Source organism: Felis catus, chromosome D1 (assembly GCF_018350175.1).
Source record: "Felis catus isolate Fca126 chromosome D1, F.catus_Fca126_mat1.0, whole genome shotgun sequence".
Taxonomy (NCBI): domain Eukaryota; kingdom Metazoa; phylum Chordata; class Mammalia; order Carnivora; family Felidae; genus Felis; species Felis catus.
This window is the reverse complement of record NC_058377.1, coordinates 17,153,292-17,168,044: the sequence shown is the minus strand read 5'-3', so window position 1 is coordinate 17,168,044 and position 14,753 is coordinate 17,153,292. Positions and strand designations below refer to the sequence as shown.

At 53.3% G+C, this 14,753-nt stretch overlaps 1 long non-coding RNA gene across 8 annotated transcripts in view; it reads right to left on the bottom strand.

Annotated features, from left to right (window-relative positions):
- Positions 1 to 14,753, bottom strand: part of LOC109491827 — an 84,766-nt gene that overhangs the window by 41,879 nt on the left and 28,134 nt on the right. For 7 of the 8 annotated variants that reach the window (XR_006586028.1, XR_006586022.1, XR_002736112.2 and 4 more), the window contains one exon: positions 7,486 to 11,359. This is a non-coding gene — a long non-coding RNA (uncharacterized LOC109491827). The remainder of the gene's footprint in view (positions 1 to 7,485; positions 11,360 to 14,753) is intronic. The other variant, XR_006586024.1, reaches the window with a different exon arrangement.

The window sequence follows — 14,753 nt, the reverse complement described above, 5'->3', positions numbered from 1 at the left end:
GCAGCCCGGGCATCAGCGAGTGTTGTGGAGGCAACACTACTCCTCACCCCTCGCGCTCACCTCCACACTATGCTATTCACAGGCCCCTCTGCTCTCCCATTATCCAGTCCTCTAGGGCACTTGTGCCACATATTTGATAGAATTGTGGCATCTCGACGTGAGAAGTGGCTCCCTGAAGTTCTCCTGCTTGACTTCTCGCTCCTGCAGAATTCACATCAGCCCAAGGGAAGAGTATACAGTCTTGGCTGCCTTCAGTAATGGGGAGCTCAGGACCAGTCAAGGCACCTATGCCAGCGGTAAGTGGGCAAGTCCATTAGAATGAGAGCTTCTCAATATTCTAGGACAGCTTGTGGGGGGGGGGGGGCAAGGGGAGGAAGAGGTGATACAAAGTAGAATGTAGGGCCATATAGGCTGAAATCTTTTCTGCGGAAGGAAATATAGCACCTTCTATTTGTGGGAAACCTGAGATAACAAGTTACAGCCTTCGGGTGCTGCAGAGAGGAAGCAGAAATGATCCCCCACGTTTACAGGAGCAGGTGACAGAAGCACAGAGGACCAGCCCCTGCTGACAGTTACAGAGCAAAGAACAGGAAGGATGGAGCGGGAACCCAAGATCCTGGCTTGCGGGGGGCTCTCTGACCTGTTGGCCCCCAGGGAAGAGGCCCGGCTGGTGCTTCATGCCACATGCACTCCGGTGGCCCGTTCCCAGCGCCAAAAGTTGTTTAGATGTGCTGTCCACACTACCTGGGACCACGGAGCGCTGGAAATGCGGCCAGGGGACATGAGAAGGGCTCCAGGTACAGAATACACCATGGGATTTGAAAAGAAGAGTGTAGGGGCGCCTGGGTGGCTCAGTCGGTTAGGCATCCGGCTTCGGCTCAGGTCATGATCTCGCGGTCCGTGAGTTTGAGCCCCGCGTCGGGCTCTGTGCTGACAGCTCAGAGCCTGGAGCCTGTTTCAGATTCTGTGTCTCCCTCTCTCTCTCTGACCCTCCCCCGTTCATGCTCTGTCTCTCCCTGTCTCAAAAATAAATAAACGTTTAAAAAAAATTTTTTTTAAAGAAGAGTGTAAAACATCTCGTTAATAATTTTGTAATAGTGAGCACACGTTGAAATGATCCTATTGGGTTATATAAAATATATGATTAAATTTAAAACAACTGTTTAAACCATCCCAACACGGAACGAAGGCACGCATGGGCAGAACGCAAATTCCCTATTAGTGCTAGGAGTTCAGAGAGTCAGAACCTTGGGAGTTCAGGAGTGAGAGAGCCCTCTGCAGTGTGAGGGAAGAGTCAGGAAGGAATGGCTGGTGGCCTTGGGAAGAGCCCTGAAGGATAGGTCCAAAGTGGGCAAATATCGAGAGCAAAGAGGCATTCATGGTGTAGGGAGTGGGGTGCACTGGGGAGACTGGGAGGTTGAGGAAGGAGTTTCCTGGTGACAGCAGTCGAAAATGAATCAGGGCAGGGACGATGTCTCCCCACAGAGGCCCACCCAAGGTCCTGTCTTTGTTCCTCTTGAGCTCCCAATCCAGACTTCACTTTCCGTGGCCTCTTTCCTTAAAATGCATTCAGTAACCAATCGCTGAAGAGCGCCTACCATGTGCCAGGCACTCTGTGAGGTGTTGGGGGCACAGCAATGGACAAGACCTACTCGGTTCCTATCGTTGAGTTTACAACGACGGAGAACGTTGAGTTTACAACGTTGAGAAGGCAAAGAGATAAAAATTTACCAGTGCTTGCGCACTAACCTCCCCAAATCCAGTTCTAGCAACTACTATCCTGGCAGCGGGTCCATGACCCCCCTCGCTCCCGCCCCACCCGAAGGAACAGCCCCAGCTCCGTGACTCCTAGGCAGTCCAGTCTTCTGAGGGTCCAGTCATGAAAGCCCAGCCTACCCCGTAAGTAGCCTGGGGACCCAGATCTGGATCTACTAGGAGCCAAGGGTGTCTGACATCCATGGCCACCAGGCCCACAGGCCTAGTAGGGGCACCAAAAGGTATGAAGGACCTTCCTACCTTCATAGGCCCCGTCATGGGTCCCATCCGAGGTTCTGCATTCACAGAGAGGCCTGGCTCCTCCAAAGGGGGAAGATACCACTTGACTCAACTACCCACCCAGACACTTCTCAAGAAAACAGGGCCCTTGGAGTTTAGCTCGTGTTCCCCGATCGGCCAGACCTGAGTTCCCAGTCCCGTCTCCTCTGATCACATTTCTCCCTCAGCCAAGTTCACCGAAGGACCAGCTTGCAGAGGGCAGAAAGATGGGGGCTGGGCCCAGCCCCCTCTCGGACCCTCCCAGCCTGACCCAGAGGAAGCCAACAGAAGCAGGAAAAGCCACCCCAGGCCCTCCTGAGTTGTACTCTGTCAGCCACTTGCATGACTCCTCAGGACTCCCAAGAACGTAAGGGGACGTGAAGACCCACTCTCGTATTCCACAAATCAGAAATTGGACTTGGGGTTCTGTATGTGTATTAGTACTATAGCCCTCCCTATACAGTCTGCAGCCCTCTACCTGCAACGCCCCCCCAGGCACCCCCCACACACACACTTACATACACGGGCACAATGGCAAGGACTAAGGACAGAGAACATTGCATGGAGATGGCCTCAGCGTAAGAGGCGCCGTCACATCCCAGGCCCAGCCAGTGGGCAGGCCGTCCAGTCCGGTCACTGTGACAACAGGACCCATCGCTCAAGGAGGGAGCTGCGTGAAGCTGCTCAGAGCTGGGTGTTGGAGGAGGCCATCCTCATGCCTTAAATATCCTTCACTAGAGACCTTTACCCTTCCTCACCCTTCACCCCACAGCTCTGAACCTCTCAGTGACCGTGTCCCTGCTTCCGGAGGAGAAGACAAGTACAGCAGGGGAAATGAAAGCTGGATGCAAGACCAAACTCTGGAACGGGAATCGGGAAAGGCCGGCTTTGACCTTGAGCGAGTCATTTCTCCTCTGGGCCTCCGTCTCACCCTTCCAGGAAAGTCAGCGATTGCTAAGGTCCCTGACAGCTTTGACATTGAAGGCTCCGGGGTTCCATGGGCTTGTCCTCTGGAGCCTGGCAAGCTGACAACTATGCACATCAGAGCCCACATGAGCAACATATGTGCCAAAGGGTGGCAAATGCGTCTACAGGAAATCAGCCTGGCACTGCCTTCTCTGGTGATGTGGGAAGAACACAGCCCTCCCCTGCATCCCAGGACGCCCCGCAGCATCTCCCCACGTACACTGTGCAGTGAGAACAAATGAAAGAGCCTGGCACGGTGCCTGACCCAGAGTGGCTGTTCCAGAAGGGCCCAATGTCCCTTCCTTCCCCTCTCAGATGCTGAATGTGTATCTCTTTTCTTAGAGGATGGTGGGGGTAAGAGAAACTAGAAAGAAGAGGGGAAGGACAAGGTCAGGGAGGCTGGGAGAGTAGGAAGGACCACAGCTGCCATCATTAATCACCTTCCCTGGTAACCTGTGTCTGGTGACTCAGCACCTGTGACACTGATAAAGGCTGGAGGGATGGAGATGACAAAGTCACAGGCGGGATGTGATTGCATGGGGGAGGGGGAGGCAAGGTTGAGTCCTGCTCTCAGGGTTTAATCTCAGTTGGAGACACACACACAAACACACACACACACACACACACACACAGCCATTCTGCAGCCTGCAGAGCCCCCTCCTCCTGCTGCCACCCCATCTGTGCTCAGGCTGCAGCCCCCTCTGCCTACTCCCCATGGCCAACCAGGACAAGGAAGGCAACCGCTATTGAATATTTTACACATTAAGAATTCTATGAAGCCAGGTGCATTAGAAGGGCAGGGACTATGTAATGAGGCAAACTGGTGTAGTGGAAAGTGCATGAGGTGACCGAGGACCCATCTGCCTTCTCCGATCCTCCCCCAAGACCTGCTTGCTGAACGAATGGGCATCAGCTGGTTCCTGGCAAACCTTGCGACCAACTAGCTGTGTGACCGCATGCAACTCACATCCCCTCTCTGGGCCTCGGTTCCATCATCTGCACGATGACTAGGTTGGATGACAAGATCCCCAAAGTCCCCTCTGGCTCCAGTAGGCTGTGACTCTCAGGTTCTATAAGCTATCCGCACGTCCCAGCAGGTGGCCAATAGCAATAGTCATTGGTTGAGCTGGCTCCCACCAATTCCCCGTAAGAAGTGAGCACATACAGCAAATGCTCTTTTTGGTTCCTATCCATGCAACAGCCACTGTTTATAATTAAAATTCTGAATTATCAACTGTTTTCATTATAAGTAAGGAAGGGGAGGGCAGAGCACAGCAGAACAGAATTGCAGGTGGGCTCGTTAGGACTCCTGTGTTCTATATTCCTCATTCCCTCTCATCTATAAACCTCTAAATACCTCTCTGTCTCCCTCTCTCAGCGCCCCCTCCCATTAAATATTGTCATGGGTAGAATTCTAGGGTGGCCCCGAGATTCCTGCCTCCTCCTGTATCATGATTATCATGAGATAACTGGGGTTTCAAATAAGTTGATTTTGAGTGACGTAAAAGGAAGATTGTCCTGGGTGGGCCTGACTTAATTAGGTGAAAGCACATAATAGAGGGAGGGGCCCTTTCCAGGAAGAGAGAGACCTCGTGGAAGTAAGCCACTGTGAAGTGAGTGAGCCCGTGTCAGTGCTACAGGTCAGGAAAACTGTGAGCAGCTTCTGGAGGTCAAGAGAGTCCCTCGGATGACAGCCAGCAAGAGAATGGGACTTCAGTCCTACAGCCACAAGGAACCGAATTCCAACATAGGAGCTTGGAAGAGGCTCCTGTGCTCCAGAAAGGACCACAGACCAGCCCACGGCTGGCTTTCAGCTCTGTGAGACCCTGAGCAAAGGACCGAGCTAGGGTGGCTTGGACTCCTGCCTCGCAGAAACCACAAGATGATAAAATTGCATGTCGTTTTAAGCTGGCAGGTTCGCGGTCATCTGTTACCGAGCGATAGAAAGCGAGCAGAAATATCTAACCAGATGGTAAAACATCACACCAGCATCTCCTAACAGGATGTTGCCTGGATGCCGCTCCAATGCCAAGCACAAGTGGCCTGCCCCCTCGGCTGTTTTGGAATTGCCTAAGAGCCCTCCCTCTGACCCCAGTCACTGAGACTAGGCCACAAAGACAAAGGGCTACTCTACCCAGGGAGGTGCTGCCTCCTCCCACGTGAAGGCGATGACATCTGTTCAGTCCAGTGCCGACACGGGATGGCAGAGGCCACCCCAGGGGACAAGTGCCCTTCTATTTCTCCCAGCCAATCTGGTAATGGCATGCAAATGACTCCATTAGCTTCCAGGCCAATTGACAGCCAAGCCATGCGTTAGATAATTTGCCTCCAGGAGGGCGCCCACTCCCACCTCCCATAACACAACACCTTGGCACCTAGTGCAGACGCCGGCTCTCTGCCCTTCCTCCTTCCGTGTTCTCCCTCCTGCCCTCCTCTCTGCCTGCCCCATGGGGCACCAGCCCCTAGTGCCTCTGCCTGCCACTTCTGCCTTACTGCAGCAGAAGCCTCATCCAATGTGACACTGGAGGGCAAGGGGACAGGGAACTCAGCTGAGGTTTTGGAATGTGCCCTAGGAAGGCATGAGCGTGGAGGACAGGCCCTATCCCTCCTTGTCTCAGCACCCCTCCCAACCCTCTCACATCCCCACGTGTACCCCACTCCTTCCCTGACTCACACAGGTGAATAGTGAGCCAGGAGAGCTTCCAGTGATGAGCAAATCCTATGGGACATTCCTAGGGCCTAGAATCTTTTCATCCGTCCCATGCCCCTCCCCTGAATCTGCCAAGAGGACAGCTGTCCCCAAGCCCCTGAGAGAGGCATCTGACACTTAAGTTCTCCCTAGTAAGTAGCCCAGGACTCCTCTGTTTCCCTGTCTCGCCTCCCATCCTGGTCCTCACTTCCCCAAGGGCTAGATGGGCAGTGAGGTTTCTGGGACCTCATCCAAGAAGAGCCTGGAAGACCCCTAGAGTTTCTTCTTTTATTAAAAGCAGAGACAGCACTGGTCCTATCTCTGGGCACTGGAGAAACACACGAGTGGAAAGGAATTGGATCCCAAGCCACCGGCTCTGCAAAAGGACTTGCTGAAGTTTACTTAGCACCTTCGCTGCTTGTATGTAAGCAGCTACAAGTGCCCCACCCTCGGAGACAGGGATCCCAGATGCTCAGAATTCACAACCCACCCTCCCCACCCCACCCCACCCGCCCCGTGCTTCTAGGGCTCCGCACCAAGCATCTCCTCCTTCTCTGAGCAGAGCAGACCTTACACTTCCCCCACATTTGCACGGGCTGAGCCAGAGCCCCGCAAAGCGTGGCCTCTTGGTGATGCACACCAGAGTCACATGGGAAGCTGGTGAGGATACGGATTCCCTGCCCGGTTAGCACGTTCTTCAAGTGACTCTCATGCACGGAAGTTTGAGACCCGCTGTCTAGTTTCTCTGTGGATGTTACTCTCACGCTTTGCTACCAAGTCAATACTTACCCAGAAAGAAAACCATCTAGAAGCAAGATCAGATGTTTGATCCACTTGTTAGGTGATGCGGTGGTTACAGGACAATTTACTTAACCTCTTTTCAGCCTCAGCTTTCACAGGTACAGAATGGGAATACCCAGGTTACAGTATTCTTAGGCTAAAATTAACCTCCACTCATTCCACAAGGATTCATTGAGCTTATCCTCTGCCCAGTACAAAAGCAAAATCATAGTCTCTATCCTCCCAGAGCTCAGTTTTATAGGGGAAAAGCAGAAACAACATATAAAAATCAAGGAAATAAACAAGAACGTATCATACAATGTAAAGGGCTGTGCAAAGAATAGAGCAATGGCAAACTACCAAAACTCATTTAAGACGAAGTGAACTGAATTCCCCTGTATTTATGAAAGAAATTGGAGTTGCAGTTAAAAGTCTTCCCACAAAGAAAACTCCAGGCCCAGCAGGCTTCCCTGGTAAATTCTACCAAACATTGGAGAAACGAATATTACCAGATCTATATAAACTCTTCCAGAAAATTACAATGAGGAATCATTCAAAACTCATCTTATGAGGCCAGCATTACTCTGATACCAAAACCAGACAAAGTCACTCTAAGAAAACTACGGGGGTGCCTGGGTGGCTCAGTCGATTGTGTCCGACTCCAGCTCAGGTCACGATCTCGCGGTCCATGAGGTCGAGCCCCATGTTGGGTTCTGTGCTGACAGCTCAGAGCCTGGAACCTGCTTCCGATTCTGTGTCTCCCTCTCTCTCTGCCCCTCCCCCCCCCACTAGTGTTCTGTCTCTCTCAAAATAAATAAACATTTTAAAAAAAATTTTTTAAGAAAACTACAGACCAATATGTTTCATGCTGGCAGATAGATGCAAAAATTCTGAACCAACTTTCAAGAAATGTATCCCAACAATATAGTAAAAGGACAACACATCACAAGTAAGGGGAGCGCATCTCAGGAATACAGAGTTGGTTTAAAATTCAAAAATCAGTTGATGTAACTCACTGTGTTAATAGACTCCAAAAGAAAAGCCATGATGCTCCTCTCAAAAGACGCAGAAAAGGCATTGGACACAAATCCAACATCCATTCTTGATAAAAACTCTCCGCAAACCAGAGAAAAGGAAGGAACTTCCTCAAACCGGTGAAGGGAACCTACAAAAATGCATAATCACAATAATGCAGCGGACATCCTATTTCATGGTGAAAGGCAAAAGCGGGCTCAGGTCGGGGCAGTGGCCACCCAGGCAGGGGGCGGGGGTGGAGAGTGCATGCTCACGGGCCGGGTGTGAGGTCAAGGCCGGCTCCTGCATCCGTGCAAGCAGTTGGCCCTCGGGACATGGTGGCTCTCGGATCTCCACAGCCCCTCCCCTGGGCAGCCCAGTGTGTCCAGGACAAACCTCGGTGTCTCTCCAGCTCACCTTACTGTGGTTGGTTACACCTTGGCACCAGACAGGTACAGTAAACGTATGTTGAGTAAATAAGTGAAGGAATGAATGGCGAATTCACTAATTAAATCATGAATGCGGAGCAAGGGAAACATTTCAATCTGCCTTGGCCTCAGTGTCGGATCCTCTCCTCCACCCCAGGTCAAGGGCGCCCCCAGCTACCACCCTCCTATTTCAGCAGCATCCCCGCCTGCTCGCTCTGCCCAGAAGCTGCAACCACATGGCCAGACCACTGGGCAGTCAGTGCTGGCCGACTCCTGGTGGCTGGCAGCCGGGCCTGACCTAGTTTGGAGCTGGCCGAGCCTGACATTTGCCACAATACATGCAGCTCATCGGATGGGCTTAGCGTGTTGGGCTCTGAAGCCGGATTCGGCTTCGCATGCAAGAAATTTGGACAGAACACGATGGGCTCGGAGCCCCGTCTCGCCCTGTCCCACGGGGAGGCGTGAGGGACATTGCTAAAGGAACAGGGAGCGGGGAGGACTCCTCGTGGCACGGATTAGTTTACTAATCTAAGCATTTTCCAAACGTTTTTTGGGGCGTTTTCCGTTTACTACACATCGGCAACGTAGGTCAAACGCAGAGCGATTGCCGAGGGCCCCAAGGTGATTCAGACACTGTCTCAACCCTCAGTTACTCCCTGTCAAGAGTCAGGGAGAAACATCCGTGAATAACCAAAGTAAAAGTAGATAGTCGTTCCAACGGAGATGTGTGCCTCACTGGGTGGCATTTCCGTGGAAGGAGAGGCCAAGGGAAGCCTCACGGTGGAGGTGGATCTTGAGAGGAGACACGAAGGGTGGGGAGCATCTCTCTAGAGGATGAAGTCGGGTCACGGTCCCACCTGGCAGAGTGTCAGCGCGTCCCAGCGTTCAAGATGGGAGCGAGCACGCTGTGTCTGGGGCTGTACGCGTTCCCAGGGCCAGAGGACAGCCTTGGAGTATGGAGTAGGGAGAAGCAGGCTGCAGGGCAAAGCAGGGCTAAACCATGGATGGACCACAGGCGCCAGGCTCAAAAGTTAGATGTGGTGCTGTCAGCGATGGGAAGTTACTGCAGGATCGAGGGTAGGAAGGCGATAACGGTCAGCATTAGCCTGGTGGATGCAATGGCGGCCGGTTAAGGCTGTAGAGTGGCCTCGAGTCTGGATAAACAGTGACAAGGTCTTGGGTAACGGACCTGGAGAGGGCAGCTCAGGCCAGACCCCGAGGGGGTAGCTAGGAAGGCCTGGGGGGAAGGGGAGGATGCACCCTGCACCCTGGGGCTCGGCTTGCACCAGGCTCACGCTCTCTACCCCTTGCCCCTTCGCTCCTTATTCTGGGTACCCCACAGAGCCTTGTACCCACCCCCCGAACCGCTTTCTTCCTCAGGGGTGTGGTTACGTGCCCTGTCTGCTCTCCCTCTGCTTCCCAGCCCTGCCCTTCAACCTCAGGCTGTACAGAGGAAAGCGGGGGGGAGTTGCAGAGACAAAGCTGAAGTTGAGCAAAGCAGAAGGGAAACCACATTGATGGCGGGGGCCTGCTGGGTGTCCCTACAGGACTAACAGGGTCTTCTCCTTTCGGGAGGCAAGGTCTGAGTTTCTTCCCCGTGACATCCCGGCTTGTATCCACCTTCCCCTTGTATCCAGGCTTCGTTGGGCATCGCCTCTGCGCTGAGCTTACAGAGAGGGTCTGATGGGTCCTCGGAACCTAAACTCTCCCCACCAAACCGTGAAATAGGAGCCTGCCCCCCTGGAGACACCAGAATGATGTGTTAAGGGGTCAAATCTTCCTTCCTTCAGTCAAACCCTCAGTCCCTAGGAAGTGGCGCCTCCCAAAGGCTGGGCACCCAGGAGGCCCTGACTGTATCCCCAGGGGTCAGGAATGCCACCGACTATGGCATCCAGCAGGAAGGAGGGAGAGAGGGGCAGGCAGCTGATCTCGTGGCTGGAGGGAGTGGGCACTGAGTGCCCACTTAATGCAGTATGACACCCAGGGCCCCATGGCAGCATAAATATTCCACGTCATGGTAACTGAATCTGACATGTCTTCCCTGGCACCCCCAGTGTGCACTTTCCCTAAGCCATCTCTACCCCCCCTCCCCGGACCCAGGGGTCAGGACCAGGCGAGGAGAGTTCCAGAACCCCTGCTGTCACACTAGGTTTCCATTGTAGGAGAGGGCCAGCCTCTATACCAGCGTGGGGGTGAAGGGGACTCTCCCAGGCCTGGGGGACAAAGCCACGCAGGAGTGGGAGAGGGACTGGGAGAAGACAGGTTCATTGGTACAACTGAGGCAGGTGAAGAGAGGCAACTCGGTGTGATAGAAAGAGCCCTGGCATTAAGGGATGCAGATCCCATCCCAGCTGGGACACTCACTGTGGGCAAGTCTCTTAACCTCCCTGAACCTCAGCATCTTCATTTCTAAGGGGGGTAGATAGAATCCCTACCACATGGGATTCTTATGGAAGACAAAATGATGTCTGTGAGAGAGCTCATTGAAAAGAAAATGCTAAACAAAGGCCGGTCAAGGTTATCAAGAGATGAAGCTACATCCTGTGGCAGGATGATCCGCCGGGCAGGGGGCAGGCAGCCTGGGCGGGAGAGCCCAGTCCTCTGTCTCAATGAACAGAGGTGGCTGTGGGGGCAGGACTGAGCCCACTGTGCAGGTCTGGCTCCCTCCCCCGCCCTGGGAATGGTCAGGGACCAAGACTCGCGGGGCCCACCCTCCCCAAGTCTTAATAAACTATCCCTTCCCCGTCCATCTCTGCCCTCACAACTCAAGGGGCAAGCAGTGATCAGGCAGGGGGTGCCCCAGGGCCACACACGTCCCATCACTGAGACCACTCACCTGGGACCTTTCTGATGGGCAGCTTTAGAATCACCTTGACCCTCAAGAACCCAACCATCCTTAGGGAAACCATCCTATGAGTTAAAGCACGCCAAATGGAACTAGGCAACAAAGCCGAGTATGTGTGACATGCCCAGGAACAGCAGTGACCGTAGCTGCTAGCATTTGGACAGCACCGAAGACTTCCCAAGGCACCTCCCCGGGTACTTATCTCCTTCATTCTCATCGCAACCCTAGCAAGTCGGTGCTAAGTCATTATGCCCATTTTTCAAGTGAGGAAACTGAGGCTCAGAGACTCAAAGTGCTGCCTAAGCTCACACAGCCGTGCGGCAACAGGGCCGGGCTCTGAGCTCCCTCTCCTGCCACCATTAACACCAGTCAGCTGATGCTGCCTGAGCACCTGCTCGGTGCAGGCATCACGGGGCTGCTGGTGACACAAAGATGTGTGCAACGCGGGCCCTCAAGGGCAGAGCGAGAACCATGGAATGCAGAATGACTCCACCACACGCCAGGAAGGAACTTTCGCGGTACTTAACTCGGATTCCACATTACACAGACGAGGAGAGCAAGGTGCAGAGCCGGGCTTCTAGACCAGGGATCAGCAAACATTTTCTGTAAAACACCAAAGAGTAAATATTTTACACCTTGTGGCCACATACATCTCTGCAACATATTGTCCTTTGATAATTTTTTTATGTTTTACAACCCACCCCTTCGAAAATGTGCGCACCATTCTCAGCTCGAGGGCTCTACAAAATAGGCTGGCTGCAGGGGGCATAGAGCCCGCAGGCTACAGTTTGCCAACCCCTGTTCTGGGGGGGGGGGTCACACATCCTAAGTTGCTTCCTAAGCTGGGGTTCATTCAGCCAACAAACCAGCCAATTCTTTGAGCACCTGCTATGTCCCAAGCACTGTGCTGTGAACTGGAGGGACCGAGAATGTCACCTAGGCCATGGCTTAAGATTGCCAACAGTAGGTGGGCAAGATAGTCAGATAAGGAAGTAATGCCACCAGATGGGAGGCTGTGCAGGACAGGGCATCCAGAGCAGGGAGACCCCAGCTCTTCCTGGGTTTCCTGTGTGCTGCCTCCCCACCCCACGGAGGCAGATGTCACATCCTATTTTATTATTTTTTTTAATGTTTATTTTTGAGAGAGAGAGCACAAGTGGGGGAGGAGCAGAGAGAGAGAGGGGGGGGGGGACAGAGGATCCAAAGCTGGCTCTGTGCTCAGAGCACAGAGCCCAGTGCGGGGGCTTGAACTCAAGAACCACGAGATCATGACCTGAACCAAAGTCGACGCTTGACCGACTGGGCCAACCGGGCACCCCTTCCACAACATATTTTAATCTCTATTCCTGTCTGTATGTCACATGGGGGCAATAACCTACGCCCATGATCTTCACTGCATCATACTCAGCACCTACGACAATGCCTGGCAGATAGGAAGCAAGCAGTATTTGCTGAATGAACGCATGAATGAATGAATGAATGAATGATAACAACCACAGAGCTCTAGCGAGGGCCAGCTGGCTGGTGAGAGCTACCAGAGGAATCGGAGAGACTGAAGGATTGCTCACCCTGTCCCCCTCACTTGTCGAACAACGTGGGCTGACTGGGCCTGGAAACACAGCCCCACGCACCAGAAGCTTTCTGCACCCTCCTCTGTCCTCCCCCCGCCCCCCCGGCCCGGGCCTCTGCTGACTCACAGCAGCTGCTAATCGCACCCCAGTCAAGCATGCTTAATTAAGCCCCAGTTACCCACAGCTTCCTAGCAAGAGGAAAGATGGGACTCCAGTCGCGTGCCAGACCCAGAGGGGGCTGGGCCGGGTGTGGGATTGCTGGGGAGACGTGTGCAGAAGACGGCAGGTCATTCACTGGGAACCGGCCGTAGAAATGGTAGTAACAATAATAATCGTGATAATAATGCCGCAGACTAACAGAGCACCTACTCTGTGCCCGGCCTGACTCTTAACGCTTTCTGTGTGTTTAAGCTTCCTCATAGTGAGCTCATGACGGGTACTATCATCACGTCCATTTACAGGTGAAGGAAATGAGGCTCCGAGAAGCTACGTGACTTGTCCGAGGTCGCACAGCTAGGAAGTCACAGAGGTGGAAGGACTCCCCTTTTCCTGTGGTCCATATTCAGGGAGAGGAAGGGCGATCACGTCCAGAGCGCTGACCCCACTGCCCGGTGGCCTTGGCTCCATCCCGACTCATATACAGGGATGCAACTCTATTTCTAACTCAACTCACATTTGTCATATGCCATCAGGCCTTGGAGAGAGGAGTTGAAGGGACCGAATCCCTCCCACAGAGAGCTCACAGACCAGGGGTTAGTACCCATTCCACTGTGGGAACAGTACGATAAATACAGCCATAAATGCACATCCTGCTGCCTGGGGCTGAGGCCGGGGAAGAAAAGTAGCCTTTAGGGAACACCTCCCGGTACCAGATACCAAAGCTGTCACACTCCTTCCTTTTCCTTCCTGACCTATAATCGCATACATGTTAGTGTGACCCTCTATCGCTGGTGTCCCTGGCGTGAGCGATTACTCCACGCTAGACCATATACTCCAAGATACAAACCAAGTATCCCAGCATCTGCCACAGGGCTGGGTGTAAAGTCCGTGCTCGGTAGGCTTTTAAAAAAATTTTTTTAATGTTTTTTTTTTTTATTTATTTTTGAGACAGAGACAGAGCATGAGCAGGGGAGGGGCAGACACAGAATCCGAAGCGGGCTCCAGGCTGCGAGCTGTCAGCACAGAGCCCGATGCGGGGCTCGAACTCACGGACTGCGAGATCACGACCTGAGCTGAAGTCGGGCGCTCGACCGACTGAGCCACCCAGGCGCCCCTCGGTAAGCATTTTTAAATAAGTGAGTCAAACATATCCCCACCCTCAAGGAACTTGCAGCCTAGGAGGGGGAATTGAGGCACGGATAGATGGTTGCAATTCAGTGTGATGAACACAACAGGAACAAGAAGACGCGGGTCACGGGGGAAGGGATCCGCCCGGAGCAGGGGAGCTGGGCACAGTGTCCCAGAGAGGGGGATGCCACAGACAGATCTTGGAGAAAGAGCAGGAGCTTCCCAGGAAGACGGGGGTCCTCGGCGCTGAGAGCGTGACCCTGGTGTGAACCACCAGCTCTATTAGAAAAGCTCTAGGTGACCCCAGAGACACAGCTGGGGAGGGGCTGGACCACATCTCAGAGGGCCTTGCTACCACCTGAGGAGATTGGACCTTACTCCTTAAGCAATAAGGAGCTATATAAGAGGGTTTAAACAGTGGGGTGCTTAAGGGGGTATTTTTTGTGTTGTAGAAAACGGCCCTGGCAGGGCTATGGAAGTTGCATGGAAGATGGTGAGCTGGGGGCAGGCAGACCAGCTAGGAGGCTGGCGACGGACCCTGAGTGTTTAAGGGGAGCAGAAACAGCAAGGACGGGCAGGTGGGTGAGAAGAGGGACAAAAGTGACCCTGAATGCACAGAACTAAGTGGCCATGTGGTTGTGAAAGAGGAGCGATGCCACATAAGCTCTTAAGAGTCTCGGGCTCTGCCCACCTAAGATGGGGACAAGATGGTCTACCCAGCAGCGTCACTGTGAGCCTCCAAGGAGTCAGAGACTATAAAGGGCGGCACAGGGTCCCACTGGCAGTAGGCAGCTTTTTCCTCTGCACCTTACTGTCCTTTTACGCCATAGGTTTCCACTAGGGCATCACGCAGCAGAGCCAAGTTCAGAGGGAAAGAACAATGGGGGGGACAGGAGGGAGGCGTCTCCTGGGCTTAGAGCTGCACCTGTGTCCTCAAGACATGTGCCCTGGCAGTGGAGAAAGGCTGCCAGCTCTGTAGGCCAACAGGTCCCAGGCACATCAAACCTGGCTGGTCTCACAGAGCCTTCTTTCTGAACAGCATAAGCAGCAATTTAGTCATTCATTTCATGAAGCCCACGGAGAAAACAGAAACCACTCTAGGCCTTTCAACCGGAGGGATTTACATCAGGGATTTGGTT